This window comes from Ammospiza nelsoni, chromosome 15 (genome assembly GCF_027579445.1).
Source record: "Ammospiza nelsoni isolate bAmmNel1 chromosome 15, bAmmNel1.pri, whole genome shotgun sequence".
Taxonomy (NCBI): domain Eukaryota; kingdom Metazoa; phylum Chordata; class Aves; order Passeriformes; family Passerellidae; genus Ammospiza; species Ammospiza nelsoni.
The window spans coordinates 18,523,889-18,541,740 of record NC_080647.1 but is presented as its reverse complement, the minus strand read 5'-3'; the positions used below and the strand labels follow the sequence as shown (position 1 = coordinate 18,541,740).

At 49.8% G+C, this 17,852-nt stretch overlaps 1 long non-coding RNA gene across 1 annotated transcript; it reads left to right on the top strand.

The window, feature by feature from the left end:
* The first annotated feature begins 7,315 nt into the window (after positions 1-7,315).
* On the top strand, positions 7,316-17,531 carry LOC132080021 (uncharacterized). The gene is made up of 3 exons (XR_009419487.1): positions 7,316-7,519; positions 14,183-14,293; positions 15,608-17,531. It is a non-coding gene; the product is annotated as an uncharacterized LOC132080021 (long non-coding RNA).
* Positions 17,532-17,852: the final 321 nt, after the last annotated feature.

The window sequence follows — 17,852 nt, the reverse complement described above, 5'->3', positions numbered from 1 at the left end:
TCACTGGCTGTTCCTGGAGCACCTGGTGGCTCACAGGAGATGGAAATGTCCCCTGGTCCTGAAAATCCCTCCCCAGAGCACGAGGTGGGGCTGGGAGGAGGCTGAGGGGCCTCGGGCCTGGATTTAGGCAGATAACCCTGCTGGGTTCTGGTAAAACATTCCTCCTTCCCACCCCTGCTCAGCCTGTGTCCCACTGCCAGGAGTGGCCCTGGAGAAGCTCCTTGACCACTGACCCCCATTATTAAAAGGGAGATTAATTAAAACCCTGAAGCATTAATCATTGATTTGCAGGCCTTGCTGCAGTGTTACACCTCCTGCCTTCCTCAGCGGGTTGAACCTATTGCTCTTGCTTTTGTGTCAAGATTTAGGAGATTTAGAGCAAAGAATCACTTTTCATTTACACTCAGGATAAACAGAGCAGAAGGACTCCAAGATAACAATTTCCTTAACTAAGGAGATGGATTAAAACCTCTTTGTTTCAAAGTCAATAAAGAAACCCCACAAGCTCCTATTCACCAGCCCTGCTCCCTGCACCTGCCCATGCTAATGATGAACCCAAATTTGGTGTTTTGCCTTCTTTCAGCCCCACAAGGCTCTCAGGGTGGGAGCTGGGCTCTGTCCTGGCCCAAACACGGGGGCAGAGCCCAGTTCACCCAGTTCTGCTTCCCAGTTCACCCAGTTCTGCTCCCCAGCTCCACCAGCCTGGCCCTCACCCCACACTGAGCTCAGAGCTGGCAACTGGAGCCCCCAAATTTGTATTTAGGGAGAGCATCAGATGGAGAGGCAACAGAGTGAGTGCCAGCAGAGCCACCAAACACCTCCCATGAAATGTTTACACTTTGCTCCAGAAAACAGCGTGGGGAGCAGTGGGAGGAGTGAGCAGCCAGGAAAGCTGACATTTGTGTCATTCCTGCCAGCAAAGCTGACATTTGTGTCACTCCTTCCAGGAAAGCTGACATTTGTGTCACTGCCTGCCTCCAGTCCCTAACCCTGCAGGTTGCACAGTCCATCCCTTGTTTTAGCACACCAGCTGCCTCTCCCTGGCAGCAGGGCTGTGAAAACCCACCCAGCTCCACTCCAAAACAACATTGCTGTGCCTCACACTCACTGCTGCAGCTCACAGAACCCCTCTGAACGTGCTCAGGTGAATTTTGGGGTATTGCCAGGGTCAGCCAGCCCAGGAGGGGATGGCCAGTGCCATCCTGTCAGTGCCAGCTCCTGTCACCTCCTCTCCTTCCCTGCAGGACCCTGCCTGGCTCAGTGGAGGGTTCTAAATTAACGAGCAGCAATTCCATCTCTGTTTTCTCTCCTTGTGCAGCCCATCTCTGGTGCCTCCCCTCCTCAGGGGTTACTCAGAGCAGCTGAGCACCTCCCTGCTGGAATGTTTTATTGCAGAACAAGATCATTTCCTCCCTGCTCAGTTTAACCCACTTCACTTCTCCAAACTCCCGTTCTGCTCTGAGCACACATTGTTAATTTATCCCTGGTTTTTCCAAGGTTCACATCACAAATGCATTTTTGATTAACTTATTGTCCCACTTTTATCTCGACTGACTGGTGAATAAATTGTTAGGAAGGGTGTTGTAAAAGGGTTGGTGAATTTGGGATTTCCAGTTTGGCCTTGGCAGGAATGGGGACAGCAGGACAGAGTGAGGGACACTGGGAATAAGAACTGAAGGTCTTTAGGATTGAAATGAGAGCAGAGATGGATGCACAGGGAGTGGAAACCACAGGGGTTTTGTGTCACAGAATCCCAGAATGGGTGGGGTGAGGTGGGAAGGGACCTTACAGCCCATCCAGACCCCCCTGCCATGGGACAAGAGGGACTGAAAGGGAATTCCAGGGGTGGTGCTTGCAGGGATTGTCCTGGGGTTCCTCAGGGTCATCTCAGAGAGCACAGGGGCCTCCTCAGCAGCCCTGACCTTCACACCCCAGCCCTGCAAACAGGGCCTGGCACGTTTCCAGAACATTCATCCTTTGATCCAGGCTTTTTCCAGGAGGTTTTTCATCCAGCAAAGAAAGGGAACTCAGCTCTCCAGTCACCAGCACTGGGGATTTGTGTGCACAGAAGGACCTCAGGGGAAATCCAGATTTATCTTCCTGTTGTGAAGCTGAATTTCCTCCTCCTGCAGCAGCCAGGAGTGTTCATGGAGAGGGAGCAGAAGTGTCTGCAAGGATGGATCCAGGGCTGTTTGTGGGATGGATCCAGGGCTGTTTATGGGATGGATCCCGGGCTGTTTGTGGGATGGATCCCAGGCTGTTTGTGGGGTGGATCCCAGGCTGTTTGTGGGATGGATCCCGGGCTGTTTGTGGGATGGATCCAAGGCTGTTTGTGGGATAGATCCCAGGCTGTTTGTTGGGTGGATCCCAGGCTGTTTGTGGGATGGATCCCGGGCTGTTTGTTGGGTGGATCCCAGGCTGTTTGTTGGGTGGATCCAAGGCTGTTTGTGCAGCCCCAGCTCCTGACCCTGGGCACCCCCAGCTGCTCTGAAACTGCTTTTGCACCCCCAGAGCCAAAGGGATGCAGGAGATCTGCCCCAGAGGGAATTTCCTCTTTGCATGTGCTGAGTTACAGCCACAACCAGAGGCACTGCTGACATTCTGGGTGCTCCCACTCCACAAGGCACCTTCCCCGGAATCCTTCAGGGCTTCCAGCCCCAGAGCACATCTGCAGCAAGGAATTCCATGGGGGAATTCTGTGGCCTGTGCAGCAGCATTCCTGTCCATTCATATCACCTGTAATACCTTTAAATTCCTTCAATCATTCCTGTCCATTAATATCATCTTTCCTTTCACATCCTTTCTATCATCAATGCCTCCTCTGGATTCCTCCTCACTCTCCCCAAATGGCAGATTAATTAGGAATTGCTGATTTCCTGCCCCAGGTTTCTACATTTCACACCCCCTTTTCTGCCTCCTCTCTGGAATGAAGGATTCAGGAGCTGTCAGTTTTCCTCAGGAGCCGTTTCAGGGGTGGGGGAGCAGCCTGAGAATTCCAACAATGCCTCAGACATCCCAGACCTCATTCCACGTTTCATGATCAGGCTGAATGCAATTAAAATTAGTGAGACTGAGAGATCAGCAGTGCTGGCTAAGCCACTTTTACATTATGAGCTCTTAACTGTTTTTTTTTTTTTTATTAAGTCAATTTTATCTCTCCTAATAAAGCCAATCCTTCCACTAGGATGGAAGGGAACAACAACCCCGCTCAAACTTTCTGCATGATGAGCTTTCATTTCACTCTGTTTGCCTCTAAATTTTGCTCTTCCCCTGCAGTCAATATTTATAACTTCATCCAGTGAGGAGGAATTTGATGGTCTGGTGTTGATGGGAAACTTTGCTTTGAATAATTCTGGTTTTACTGCCTCCCTGCTCAGTTGGGAATAGGAAAAGCCACATTCCTGACTCTCTGCTCCAAGAGGAGCTGGGACCATTAAAGGTGAGGAACCTGCTCCAATCTCTGCATGAGAAGAGCACCTTGACAGCAGCATGGACATGGAAAAACAACATTTCCCTGGGTGTGAAAACCCAGAGCACCACAGGGACTATTTCTGTGTCTGCTCTGGGGTGCCCTGACCCCCAGGGCAGCACTGACTCTGACCCTCATTCATGGAGAAAGTTTCCCAGACTTCAAGATAGACTGGAATCCACTAAAGTGTGAAATAGATTATAGAGAGCAGTGCAGGTGTATCACTTGGTGTGAAATTGAGGTTTTGGGATTTTTAGTGTGTTGTGGATGGAAGCAAGATGGGGGCCACAGGGTGTCATCCTGGGCTTCTTCTTCATGCTTTTTCTTCCTCCTTCTCCATGGGTTTGGGTGGCATTTTGTAATTGGGCAGAAAAGTCCTCATTGTGGGCTTCCAGGGATCAGTTATTGGGTTAAAAGGGGAAATAATCCAGGTGTCAGTTCTTAATTGGATAGTTTAGTCTTAAAAGACCTTGTAACAAGAGATTGTTGGCCATTTTGTGCCTTCTAATGAAAAGCTGCTGAACTCATGGTTGTGAGGCTGTTTTACTGATAAGAAATAATAAACACCTGAATCTGAACATGAACTATAAGAGATAATAAACACCTGAGTCTGAACATGAACTACCTCCTCAAGTGCCTTCAATCCAGACCCAGAGAAACCAACAACTGGGAATCCTCTCCTGGGGCCACCCACCTGTACCCAGGGACACTTCCACTGTCCCAGGGTGCTCTAACCTGGCCTTGGACACTTCCAGGGATCCAGGGCGGCCACAGCTCCTCTGGGAATTCCATTTCAGGGCCTCCCCACCCTCACAGCCCAGAATTCCATCCTCAACTCTTACTGAAATCAAGGTTTTCCCAATTTTCTGGGAATTTTAAATTTTGGAGGAGGCAGAGCTGTGCCATATCAACCCTGTCCCTGTCCCTGGCCAACACTCCCTGAGAGCCACAATCTGCAGATTATTGATGCAATTCCTGACCTGTGGCAAGCCTTAAATAGAGGAGATTCAGGAAGTGGAGATCTGATAGTGTGAGGAATGTGAGTGGATTAGTCATAGAGGATTAAGAGCAAGCATTTGAAGAAAAGCTTAAATGTAGCATAAAAATATATTAGAATCTTTTCAGACATTCCTTATGGGCTTAGCTCATTGGCAAAGTGTTGGGGAGGGTGAAATGTAATAAAACCAGAGGAAAAACTCCCCTTGCACCAATGCAAACAGGGAGGAATTTGCATTCCCAGGTCTTTGCATATGTATTTGGGTGAATTTATATAAATATGCATTTAGACACACGTTATGTATAGATTTTCACTTGACATCAGACACTTCAGCAAGCAGCAGGGTATAAAAATATAAAAGGAAAGTTTCATGAAGTGCAGAAAACTTCAGTTGGTGAGGAAGGAAGAACTTGGGGATGAGATATAAATAAAGGGTGACCAGGGCTGGGAGAGCCTTTGGCAGGTCCCCTCCTGCCTGGCAATGCAGAGAGATTGTCACAAATTAACCCCAAACAGCTGGAACAGCTGTGCACAGGGATGGATCCTTGAAATCCAGGCCAAAGGAAGCTGCACACCAAGCTCAGCCCCCAGGTCCCAACCCCAGGGAAATCTCCCTGTTTGAGAAGCCAGGTGTGTGCTGAGGAAGGCAGGAGCCTCCCTTGAAATGGGAAATGTAAACTGTGAAACCCCTCCCTTTGAATTGTTATTGTTTTGAAATTAAGGGGCTCTCAGGCAAAGATATGGGAGTAGGAATAACAGTTCTTTATTAGGAAAAATAAAGATAAAAATCAGTAATAATAAAACCACTGCCAGAGTGAGAGCAGTCCCTGTCCCCTGTGTGCCAGGGCGGTGTCCCAGCCCCATGCCAGGGGGGCTCAGCCCTCCTGCAGTGCCAGCTGTGGCTCTGCTGCAGCAGGGATCCTGCACAAGGGGGGAGTTTTCCTCTGCAGCTCCAGGGCTGCTGCAGATGGGCCTGGGCTCCCTCTGGCCATGCAGGGCAGCAGAAAGCTGCTCCTCTGGCAATGCAGGGGGCAAAGGCTGCTGTGCTGTGCCAGGCTCAGATTGTGCCCAGGTAGGAATGCTTGGCTCCTCCCGTGGGCGGAGCAGCTCCCCATGGGATGCTGGCATTGGATCAGCCCTGCAGGGACACTCAGTGGCCATGGACAGCAGAGATCTCCTGCAGGGAGGGTTGGTGTGGGAGAGAGAAAGGAAAAACTGCCCATGGACAGCAGGGAACTGCCCCAGCTCTGACAGATTTAAATAGAACTCACATCCCCATTTCCAAGCCCAGGCACCCCAATTTCCCTGTGCCAGGCCCAGGCTGGGGCTGTGCAGGAGCAAAGCTGCAGAGAGCTCCCTGCACTCTTTATTTGCCCTCCAAAGAACCAGCTGGGGCTGAATTCTCCCTCCAGCATTTTCCCTCCCTGAATTCTCCCTGGAGCCTCTGGAAACAGAGCCTGGGTCAGCTTCCCCCTTTTCTGGGAGAGGAAAGCAAGGAATGGGGAGTTCTGCTCCAACCAGGGCTGCAGTGCCCACCGAGGGACTCAGCTTTGCCTTTGGTGCTCTCTGATGTGAGGATTGTTTTCCTGGTGTGACATCCTCATTTACATCCTCTCTAATCCAGAGGCTTCATTAAGAAGTTGCCAAGAATCAACATTTTGACTGTTCCAGCCTTTAAGTGCCAAGGCTGGATCATTTTCTGCAAGCTGGAGGAAGGAAAGTCCCTCTGTAGGCAGCTGCCACTTGTTCCATGGCTGCTCGAGCCATTTTTGGCTGCAGCATTCGCCCTCCCTTGGGTTTTTACCCTCCCAGGACACATCAGTGGCAATTCCCCTTGTTCCCAGCTCCCTCCATCGGTGTCCTGCTCCAGGATGGATTTTCTGTGGGGCAGGATGGAGTTTCCTTTGGGCAGAAAGCTGCTGGCAGCAGAGGAAGGAGCCAGCCTACTCTGCACAGCTCATTTCTGTCTCAGAGCGTGGACATGAGGAAGGTGGAGAGGGTGGGATGTGACTTCGAGGCAGATGGAAATGCACCAGAACAGTTGCTTAGCACCTATAAAAGTCAGGCCCACTCCTTCACAAGATCCGTGTGTATTTAGGGATCCACACTTGAATTCTGGCCTCTGAATAACCCAAACCCATGGCAGCTCTTTGGGAGTGTGTGCTGATGGAATAAACAATGGTATTAAAGTATTAAAAGTCACACAGGGCTCAAATTTGCTGGCCATTAATTAGTGAGAAATAGCAGGAAAGGGACTGGAGGAGCCCAAGGATTCCTCAGCCCGTGGGGCAGCAGGGATCAGCAGCAGCTCCAGCCTTTGTCTGAGCAGGAGATGCAAATTAAAGACAGAGAGATGCAGATTTGAGACAGAGGTGGATGTTCCACCTGGGCTGTTGGATGTGGGGCTCGGGAATGGGTGCAGCATCAATTTCTCTGGGGCTGGATCCATGCAGCCAGAAACGGGCAAAGAAAAGGCTGAGAAACGCTCGACAGGATGGATGTGCTCAGAAACGGGCAAAGAAAAGGCTGAGAAATGCCCGACAGGATGGATGTGCTCGAAAGCGCTCGGGAGCTGAACACATCCCTTTCACATTGCTATTTCCTTCTTGATTAGGAAAGCTCACCTGATGAAAGGAGCGGGAAATTTCCGTGTTCAATGGGCAGAGAAGGGGAGAAAGCCGCCGAATTCCCGGCTGCTCCCTGCCTTTGTCTCGGCTCTGTGCCGGTGGCCGTGGCTGGCTCGGCTCTCTGGCGGTGACCTGATTCCGCACCGCACGCTCCTCCCCGCTCGGTGAGGCTCCCATGTGATCCATTCTTCCCCCTAAATAAAGTTGACAAATTCGGCCGGGCTCAGATGGTGCTGCCGAGGGGGTGTGCGGAGCTCCGGGCTCGCTGCGGCTGCGGCAGCGCCGGCTCGGGGACACCGGGGGGATCGGGGCTCCCGGGGATCCGGGGCTCCCTGCTCGCTGCCGGGGAATCCTGCCTAGCTCGGGGCTCCCTGCCCGGGCTGCAGCCGCGCTCAGCCCCGCAGCCGGAGGACGCGGCCGGAGCAGGTGAGTGAGCGGCTGCGGCGGCTGCTTTGTGCTGGACGGACAGAGGGACGGAGGGACGGAGGGCAGGGGCCGCGGGGCGATGCCCAACCAGCCCCAGCCCCGGCCCCGTGCCGTGCCCGGAGGGATGCGGGGATTCCCGGGGAGCGGCGGCGATCGCGGGGCGCGGGCAGCGCCTGCGGCACAGCCCGGGGATGCTCCGCTGCATCCCGGCCCCGCAGCCCGCGGGGACACGGCTGGCACGGCTGGCACGGCACCGTGATCCCGTGTGCAAGGCTGGCACTGGGTTGGCGCGGCACAGCACCGGGCAGCGTGGGATCGGTGTGCCGGTGAATGGCACGGCACGGTACTGGGGCAGGCTGGCGCGGCATGGCACGGCACTGGGCAGCGCGGTACCTGCTTGGCACGGCACTGAGGTACCTGCGTGCAAGACTGGCACGGCACGGTGATACCTGGGCTGTGAGGCTGGCACGGCGCGGCACCAGGACAGCCAGGGGCCAGACTGGCACGGCATGGTACCCGCGACTGGCACGGTCCCTGGCAGGCTCTCGGGCTGCCCTGCCCACCCGCTGCCCCCAGCCCAGGCTGCTCCCTGTCCCCACCGGGCTCCTGCTCCTGTGCCAGGTCTGCCCCTCCTGCTCCTGCCCAGGTGTGCCCCTCTAGGACACCCTTCTGCTCCTCCTGCCCAGGTGTGCCAGGTGTGCCCCTTCTGCTCCTCCTGCCCAGGTGTGCCCCTCTGGGCTGGGTGCCCCTCCTGCCCGAGCTGCATCCCCGCTCCCAGAGCTGTGCCGGGCACCCCTGGGCACCCCTGCCCTGCTCTCCATCCCTGAGCCCCCCATCCCTCCTCCCGCCCCCGAGCTGTGCCCTGGGGTGCCCGTGCCCTCCCAGCCTGGCAGTGCTGCCATCCCCACCATTCCTGAGCCCACACCGGGGCTTTTCCCGGCTGGAATGGGGTTGGCAGCCCAGAGGAGGGGCAGTGCTGGCAGCACGGGATGCTCCAGGCTCCATTCCTTGCTCACCAGCTCAGCTCCCCGGGCTGCAGCTGGGCACACAGCTGGGCACACAGCTGGGCACAGCTGGGCAGCAGCTCCTGCTCACCTGCAGCTCCCAAATCCCACAGAAACTGTGCCCAGTCTGTGCTGTGGGAAAAGAAATGTGATTTCATTCCAGAAATGTACAGACAAAGTAGCTGCCTCTAAACTGACACTCATCACTCCCCCTCCCAGCCCCTGCTCCCTCCCACACCCTTTAACTTCTTCTTTCCCTGCACAATTTAAAGGTGAAATTCCCTGAGCAGTGAATTTATTGCAGTCCCAGACTGGGCCTGTTCATCAAGAGCAGGAGAATTTCCCTTTGAAAGGAGATGGACAAAAACTGGAACGTTCAAACAATCTCTGGCTCTTTTGCAATATTTTTTAAAAGAAATCTATTCCTGCAGGAGTTTCAGTCAGATTTTAGATCCAAGAGGAAGGCTGCAGTGTCCCAGCTGTAATAGATTTCCTTGCTCCTGGTAGGGCAGGAGAAAATGGGAAAGGAGAGATTGAATAGGGAGGGGGATGCAAACCCAGATCTGATTTGTTCATCCCTTCACAATTAGGCCAGAATGAAATCCCTCCTTCACCTGCACCAAATGAGAATTCTCACAAAATGAGAATTGAACAAAAGGCGATTTGTTGGCCCTGGTTGTATTTTATGGGGGTTCTTGGGTTTGGGGTTTTCATTTGAGTTCAGCTCTAAACAGCTTTAGTTTCCATTTTCCTTCTGACTCAACCATTAATCATCCACCTCTACCTGCACTTCTTGTCCTGGCTCCAAAATCCTGGAACTTTGGGGCAAACTGAGCTTAAAAGCAGCAAATGGGAAACAAAATATCACTGTGCAATTTAAGCTCAGTGCAGGTTTGGAGACTGCTCACCCCAGGGTTTGTGTTTGCACAGAATAAATTCTAAATCATGGGCCAAGGGGAAATTCCCAGGCTGCCTCTGCCATCACAGGATGGAGCTGCCCCTGGTTTGGGAGGGGAACAGCAGCATAAAAAAATGAGTCTGAAGCAAATCAGCAGTGAGTGAACCAAAAAATATCATCTCAAAGGGACAAAGAATCCCCATTTTGCAGGGTGTGCTCTTGAGCTGAGCAGGAAAATCCACCCTCCAAAAGCAGGAATTGGGGTGCTTGGAGAAAAACAACCCAGCAGAGCTTTTAAAAGGAGTGAAGCCTCTTTGGAAGAAAACACCTGGATACAGCACTGTTCTCCAAGCTTAAAAGGGGGAAAAACCAAACCCTTTCCTAGAGAAATAATAATAATAATAATAATAATAATAATAATAATAATAATAATAATAATAATAATAATAATAATAATAATAATAATAATAATAATAATAATTCCCTGCTTTAGGGAGGGAATCCATCAAATGTTCAGTCTGCCCATGGCTGGGGTGCAGTTTGCTCCTGGAACAGGAACCATTCCAGAGGGATTTGGACTTTGCACAGAGCAAAGCTGAGATTTGCCAAGGCAGGCAGTGAGAAGGAGGCTGTGATCACACCCTCAAAGCTGCTGCTGTTTATCAGATCACACTTAGGCTAAATTAACACATTAAACTATCAGAGGTCACCAGTAAAATCAGTGGGATGGAGATCAGCTTGAGAGAGAGCCTAAAGCCAGGCACACCTGTGGCTTTAATTAATCTCCACTTCAAGGATTACTGGACTAAAATGAAAACCAGAATTACTCACGTGGGTCCTCTGTGAAACAAACCCCAGGAAAGCAGCACCTTACATTGATGGTACTGCTGAGCACAGCCATAAATTACATTTATGGCCCTGCTAGCACAGCCCCTGCCCACAGCAGCTCCCAAAAATGGAGTTCTCTGGATCCCAGAAATCTCCAGGGGTGGTTTTGCTCAGGATCCTCCAAACAGAGGGAAGATGGGATCAGGTTCTGCTCTGAAATTTCCTGGTTTTGTTGTGCACAGAGTTCTCCCAGCCCAGGGAGAATGAGGATCCCACCAGACACTGATCCTTTTATAGGCACACATCTTTCCACTGGCTCGTGGATCTGGAATGAGAGATCCCAAACCTCCCAGCCTTTTCCTCTTCTTCAGGAATAACAAAGGCCGAGCACCTGAACAGCAAAGGAGAGCAGAGATTTCGGTTCACTGGGGTAAAAGCAGGGCTGGAGTTTACTAATTAACTTAATTAAAAGGTTAATTGGCCTGCTCCAGCCCTTCTCTAAGGTGCCAGCTCTGGCACTGGGGCAATCCCAAGGGAATTGTGCAAATAATCCTAGGGGTGACCACTTGGAAAAACTGAACCCAGATCTTGGTTCCTCTTTGGAGATTAATGCTGCAGAAGAAAGAGGCACAAAGAGGTTTAATGTGAGGGCTTTGCAGGGGAATCTGTGGTGTTGAACACCCACAAACCTGGTGACCCTACAGATGCAGTGCCTGGGAGCAGCACACACCCCAAAGGACACAGAACCCCCCAGGAATTAAACTCAGCAGCACTTTGGACACTTGAAACCTGCAGATTTCAAAAAGAATGTAACCATCCAAAATTAAATACATATATATTTATGGGCCTATTTTAAACACTCTCAAAGCCTGGCCTTCTGTTCCTATGAGTTTATAGAAGATGCAGCAAGGCTGAAACATCTCCCTGTGTTTTTCCAAGCGTTTTCTGCCTTCTCCCATCCCTTCCTCCTCCTTGTTCCCCTCCCACTGCTCCCACTCCCTTTTATCTGAGCACAAGTGCTGGAGTTGATGTCTCCAGCTCAGGGGGAGGAGGAGAAAGGGCCCTTTCCAGCCCAGGTTGAAGCATGAGGGACACCTTTCATCCCAATGTTTTCACATCAAAAAGATGCAAATGCAGAGAGAGGAGCTGCATTCTTCCCTAATGCAATTAAAATGGAAGAGGCAATTTGAAAGGCTGCGGGGGAGATTTACAAGGAAGCTGAAGGCAAAAGGGAAGAAAGCAAGCCTGAAACTATGTTCAAAAATCAATATATATTTAGGGTTACATAAATGAAGGGAGTAATTCAACAGTGGGAAGAGCACAGTGAGGGGAGGATGAGGAGGTGAGAACAAAGACAGAACCCAAGGCTCTCCTGCTGTCAAAGAGATTTTTTCTATCAGCTCTCAAGGAGGGTTTGTGGTTTCAGGGCACTCACCTCTCCTTTGGAAGCTGTTTTTGTGTTCCTTTAGAGCAGGGCTGTTCCTTTTCCCCAGGTTTGATGTCCTGATCAGCCCCATCAGGAGGTGTGAGTTATCCCAGGGTCAGGGATGTGCCATCAGCTGCAGCAGCTCACTGGATTCCTGCCCTTCATCCTTCCAATAAACCTGAGTTATCCCAGGGTCAGGGATGTGCCATCAGCTTTTCCCTTTGGAGCTGCAGCTGCTCACTGGGATCTCACTGGGATTCCTGCCCTTCATCCCTCCAATAAACCTGAAATTCCCAGACATTCACTGAACTCAGCCACTCAGACTGAAATCAAAACCAGACTCCTCCAACTACATAGAAGCCCCAAACCGTGTCCAGTAAAACTTAAGTCTGCTCTTCCACACATTATTTGGATTTTTAAATTTATTTATTTTGGGGAACACAGTGCAAATTGTCATTTCTGTCTTGACTGCAACACTGATAACATCATTGTTGCCATGTCTGGCAAACAGAGGCAAGGTTTGCCCTAATGAAAGGGAGGACTCCCAGGGAAATCAAAAAGCTGTTGATGAACATTCTTATCTCTTTTCAGTAATTCAGTATTTGACAGATGCCAATAACCTGAATTCATCTTGAGACACTGCCTTTTTTTACTGTCATTTCCTTTGTTCCTCTCACACAAATCTCTTCCAAGCCTCTCTTACTTTCCACCCTCAAAAACTGTAAAAGAACCTCAAAAATCTATTTCTCTCTGAGGTTCTCAAAGGTCAGACTTGGAGAACAAAGGGAAGACAGTGCCTGTCCTAAGGATATTGCAAATCAAGGAGCAGATTTTGTCTTCCCCATCTTGTACTGAGTTGTACTTTACTTTATAACTTGCTAAAAAAGACAAGGGAACATGAGCCAGGGCAGGAAGGTCCATCCCAAAGCAAGGACGTGCTACACCAAGAGCCTGAGCTTGTGTAAGTCCCAGAGTAAAACAGGATTAGTTCATTAAAAGCTTTAAAAATGAATTCAACTTCCAGATATTCTAATGTACTTGCACAAGAAGTTTATTCTAACATATTTCCAGATTTAAAAAAATAACATTATTTTTGTCAATACTTGAATCTTTGTAATATATTTTAATGGGAATTAAATGTGCCCAGCCCTGAGCTCCTGATTGCAATGTTTGCAGTGCTCAGGCCAAAGCCACTGAAGGCTTATGACTCACACAAAGCCAAGCAAACAATCTCAGCTTTATTTATTCTCTGCTGCTGGAATTCAGCTGAAGCCTGGGAGAGGAGGAGGTTTGGGGGATTTAAATGGGAAGTGCCTCCTGAGGATGTGCTGCCCCTTGTATTTCTGGGTTCCCAGATGGAGGAAGGAATGATGAATCTGAGTCTGTGTTCTTAGAAGGCTCATTTATTATATTATGATTCTATATTATATTAAAGAATGCTATACTAAACTAGACTAAAGAATACAGAAAGGATACAGACAGAAGGCTCAAAGGATAATAATGAAAACTTGTGACTCCTTCCAGAGCCCTGACACAGCTTGGCCCTGATTGGCCAAAGAGTGAAAACAACTCACACGAAACCAATGGAACAATCACCTGTGGGTAAACAATCCCCAACCACATTGCACATGAGCTCAACACAGGAGAAGCAAATGAGACAAGAATTGTTTTCCTTTTCCTCTGAGGCCTCCCAGCTTCCCAAATTCTGGGCCAAGAGATTTTTCAGAAATTTGACTACCCATGGTGTGCCAGTGAGATTCCAGAGGGTGGGATGGTAGCTGAGCTGAGGTTCCCAAGGGCTGAACCCCTGAACCCCACCGTGTTCCTGTGCTCTGGAGAGGAGCCCAGCCCCTCTGCTGGCCCTGCCAGGCTGCTCTGTGCCAGGGGCAGCTCCCCCAGCCCTGTGCCACCCCCCTGCCCTGCCCACAGGAGGAGCCTCTTCCTGGGCCCTGCTCCTGCCTGTGTCCACACCAGCCCAGCCTCCAGCCATGCATGGCACTTTTGGGGTCTGTCACCATTGCTCTCCAGTCTGGGTCCCCAATCCTTCCCTGAGCAGCAGCAAGGAGCATTCCTGGCCCTCAGGCAGCAGAGGTGGCACTGCTGTGACCCACAGGAGCAGAGGTGGCATTACTATGTCACCCATGGGAGCAGAGGTGGCACTGCTGTGTCACCCACAGGGGCTGTGCTGGCCCTGCTGTCACCCACAGGGGCAGAGGTGGCCCTGCTGTGAGCCCCAGGTTTGGTCACTGTCACTCCAAGGTCACAGCACAGCACCAGCAGAGCCCTCAGGGGCTGTTCCCAAGGGATTTACCCAGAATTGCCCTTTCCTTCCCCAGATGGAGCCGAGCCCAAGCAGAGCTTTGCAGATCTGGGATTTAAAAGCTTTCCTGGTTTGGTTTGGATGTCACCTCCTGCCCTGGTGGGGCAGTGACAAACTCACCCTGCCCCTCTGGAGCAGCACAGAGCCAGCCCCATGGTGACTTTGTGTTCTGTTCTCTCCTCCCCAGGAACCCGAGAGCTGTGGGCACAGATGAGATGAGACCCAGGCCAAGGCAAGTGTGACAAGATCAGATTCCCCCTGTGCTGAGACATTCCCCAGTCTGGATTTCCCTGGCCAGGTGGGAACTTGGCTGCTCCATAAATCAGAGAGCATTTCTCAGCTCCTCAAGTGCTTTTATTGCCGTTCCTTTCTGCTTGAGAGAGATGTTGAACACACAGGGAGCACTGCAATGTTCTGTTGTCACCCCTCCTGATGCATGGCTTGCCAGCAGAGCCCCTTGTAGACATTCATCAAAGGTGGGCCTCTGGGTCCCTCCTGTGAAATGAGCTTTCCTTCAGCTCTCCCTCAGCAAAATCTGAGTTCTGAACTCCCTTGAAAATCCCCATTTCTGACTCTGTGAGCATATTGTTCCAAACTGGCAGGAACTGTTATTTACATCTTTTAGCACCAACAGAATGCTGAGCTATATAAACAGTGGTTATTACTAATCAGAACGTGCTGTTAATTAGGAAAAGAGACCCTCGGTTCTCTGTGAGCCTGAGTGGGATGAACTTTATTTCTATAAAGAGGATGAACTGCATCCTATCAAACACAGCATCTCCAAACAATGATGCTCCAAGATCTCTGAAACCTAATTTTGGCCTCCAAGCATTTGGGAGGAGGGTGGAGGGGGTTTGGAGCAAGCTGTTTCTTGAAATAAATAGCCCTGAACGTGCTTACAGCTCCTCAGAGGAAAATATCCCGAGGCAAATCCCCCTGTCCCGACTGGAAATGGGAATGCAGAGCAGAGCAGCCTCGTTCCTCAGGTTTAACTCCAAAATGGGATTTGGATCAGGGAGGGGATGGGGAGGGCAGAGCAGCTTTGGGCTTCATAACTGCTCAGATGAGTGAATTTTTTAGGATTTGTCACACACAGCTCATATCAAAGGCAAATGATTTAAAAGTCTCTGAAATTCCAGCAGAACTGTGGAAGGGAGGGGGGCTTAAATTCAGTTTACAGCTCAGTGCCTGTAGGGGAGCTCACCTCTCCACTAATCCGGGTGGTTTTTCACCCAGGACCTTTCTCCTGATCCCAGATTTGCCATCAGTGTGGAAACCTCCTCAGTCCCACTATAACTAAAACTCCAGAGGATTTAACCCCAAACTCCAGCCCAATCCAAGAGCAGATACATAGAAGAGGGGAAATGAAACCCCTTCATTAATGTCAGAACTCCCATTTGCAGCTGATTTTGTTACTGTGGGTAACGTACAAAACAGGCCTTTGATTTCCCTCTCTTCTGGGAACATTTTGGGAAAGAAAAAAAATCTTCCACTGAAACAATTCCTCTGATAGAAAGTTACACTTGTTGCAGCACTTGGTTTGCTTTCAGCCCCAGGACAAGCTCTGCCTCAGCAGAAAACTGATTGGATTTTCTCCAATTATCTCTTGCAGAAAACAAGGATTCCCAAACTGGCAGCTGGCTGAGCTGATGAAGAAAGCAGCACATTCTTGACCCAAATCAGGGAGAAAGCTGGGATATAAAGTTGGGATAGAGCTGACCCACCTGGGATAAAACTGGGATAAAACTGACCCACCTGAGATAAAGCTGACCTGTGCTGAAGGCTGCAGCTCCTGCTCTCCACTGCTGAGTGTCCCCCATGCCTGCAGCACCCAGAGGTGGCTCCTGGATGTGACAGGGCACTCCTAAATCTGCTTCTCCAGGATCCTGAGAACACTCCCGAGTCCCAATGAGGCCCAAGCTGAGGGAGGCTCCTGGAGCTGCCCTTGTGGCCCCAGCAGAGTATGAGAACTTTGCTGCTGTGAACTCCACCGGGGACACGGAGAGCGAGCAGCTGCAGGGCTCCCTCTCGTCCACCATCGCCCTCATCGTGGTGCTGGTCATCCTCTTCTCCCTGGTCATGACGTCCCTCGTCACCTACTGCTTCCACAAGTGGAAACTCAGAGGGAGAAGACTGCAGAAAGCACAAGAGGAGTATCAGAGAGACCAAGAAAAGAGCATTTGCCAAAGCACACCTGAACTTGTTTCATAAAAAGAGTAAACCAGGATCCACCATGAAGGACTCTTGAATTACCGAAAATGAAAATAATGAGAGAACTGCAAATTTGGGATTTCCAAGCAAACACATCCTTGTTTTATCTCATTTCTAAGAGTTGTTAGCAGTTTGGAGATTTCCTACAGCTTTATTATACATATATATATATATATTTATACATTTAGTCTCATTTGTGCAAAGTAAAACCAATGCAATGATGTATTTTTAATCTCTTCTGTCATTTTAATCCTTGCTGGGCAAACTGGCAGTGCCTGGCAGGGTGGGCAGGCCCTGGCACAGGTGCCCAGAGCAGCTGTGGCTTTCCCTGGATCCCTGGCAGTGCCCAAGGCCAGGCTGGAGCAGCCTGGGACAGTGGGAGGTGTCCCTGCCATGGCAGGGCTGGAATGGGGTGAGTTTTTAGCTCCATTTCAAACTTAACCAGAATTTTCTGTACATTTTTCCAGTATTTTAAGTATTTCAAATATTCCAAATTTCACTCTGTTGCTCTCAGTCTTTCACAGAGCCCCTGGAAGGTGAAGAGGCAGATTTGGGGTACCCAGGGGGGCTGAGCTGTGCTGGGGGTGCTGCAGCGAGAGGCTCCCAGCCAGGCCGCTCCCCCAGAGCTGCTCCTGGGCCACATTTCAGTGACATTTCAGTGCTCCCTTCACACCAGGGCTGTGCTGAGAGCTGCTTGTGGCATCCCAAGTGGATTAAGGACATCCAGTGTTAATGGAACTGAAATTCCTAAGGGATAAAACAGCCTAAACCCCTTTTTTAAAATTAACCACCTTTTTAAACCACCCATACCACAGAGTGTTTCTATTTCCATAGCCTGTCCTGTGATGTCACAGAGGAATGACAGATTTCTTGTGAGTAGCACATCTAAGTAATCTTTTCTAACCGAGTGATGGATGTAATATTAATAAATGTCATTGTTTTATAAAGTAGGAACCATGTGAAGTTGCCACCAGCCCCCTGCTCAAGTCTCCAGCTTGCTTGCAATTACCAGTTCTGCTGTATGTATTTTTAAACAAGCTATAATACTGTGATGATGCTGTAAACTTACCTCTGTAGGAAAAAATGTTCTATTTCAAAATGTCAGGATGAAGAATGTAAATGTTCTGAAAGTGCTATCAACAACAGCAACAACAAAAAAAGAATTTTCACAGAATATTCTAAGGGATTCTGTTACATGCTACAAATCTATTTTACAAGGGTATTTATGGATCATACAGCCTAGTCTGTGAGAACAGGACTATTTTATTACAGAATAAATAAATGAATAAATAAGCAGTGAATATCCATGCCCAGAAGCTGGAAAATGTTTGGTTTGTTTGTTTTTTTTTAAGTACCCTGATCAATTCTTTGGGTAATCTGGAAAATGGAGGACCCTGACAGAAGGAATCCACTCCCCCTCATCTCCCATCCACATCCTGGTGCTGTCAGTGCTGCCAAAGAGCTTCAAAATCAGTTGTGGAGAAAAAGAAATGGACAAAGAGTTGCATGAAACCAATGCAAATGTGATGTTGATAGGATTAATATCAGTGGGTAGGATTAATATCTGTGGATAGGATTAATATCTGAGGATAGGATTAATATCAGTGGGTAGGATTAATATCTGTGGATAGGATTAATATCAGTGG